Below are 811 nucleotides of genomic sequence, written 5' to 3' on the forward strand. Positions count from 1 at the left end.
AACAATTGACGGTGGCGGTGGCAAGGGCAAGGGCAAGGGTGGTGGCGACTGGGGCGGCGGCGATGGGGGCGGCAGCGAGGGTGGCGGCGGCGAGGGCGGCGGTGGCGATGGCGGCGGCGGAGACGGTGGTGGGGGCGAGGGCGGCGGAATTGACGGTGGCGGTGGCAAGGGCAAGGGCAAGGGTGGTGGCGACGGGGGCGGCGGCGATGGGGGCGGCAGCGAGGGCGGCGGCGGCGAGGGCGGAGGTGGGGAGGGCAAGGACGAGGGTGGCGGCGGTGATGGCGACGGCGGCGAAGGAGGTGGCGGTGACGGAGGAGGCGGGGAGGGCGGCAGCGTGGGAGGTGGAGGCGAGGGTGGCGGCGGCGAGGGAGGCGGGGGCGAAGACAGTGGTGGCGAGGGCGGAGGTGGTGATGGCAAGGGCGATGGAGGTGGTGGCGAGGGAGGTGGCGGGGACGGGGGAGGCGGGGACGGGGGATGCGGCGAGGGCGGCAATAAGGGTGGTGGCGGTGATGCTGGCGTTGGCGGCGGCGGCGAGGGCGGCGGCGGCGAGGGGGGAGGCGGCGAGGGCGGTGGCCGTGACGGTGGAGGTGGCAAGGGTAAGGGCGAGGGTGGCGGCGGCGAGGGTGGCGGCGGCGAGGGCGGAGGAGGCGAGGGAGGCGGCGGTGATGGGGACTCCGGGGGTGGCGGCGGTGGGGGGGGGCCCCCCGGGCAAGGGGGGGACGGCGCGGCGGCTGCGACGGCGGCGGGGGCGACGGCGGCGGTGCCCCGGCGGCGGGGGCGTCTAAATGCTCCCTGCTCGTTCGTACTTCTG

Source organism: Emiliania huxleyi, assembly GCF_000372725.1.
Source record: "Emiliania huxleyi CCMP1516 unplaced genomic scaffold EMIHUscaffold_24, whole genome shotgun sequence".
Taxonomy (NCBI): Eukaryota; Haptophyta; order Isochrysidales; family Noelaerhabdaceae; genus Emiliania; species Emiliania huxleyi.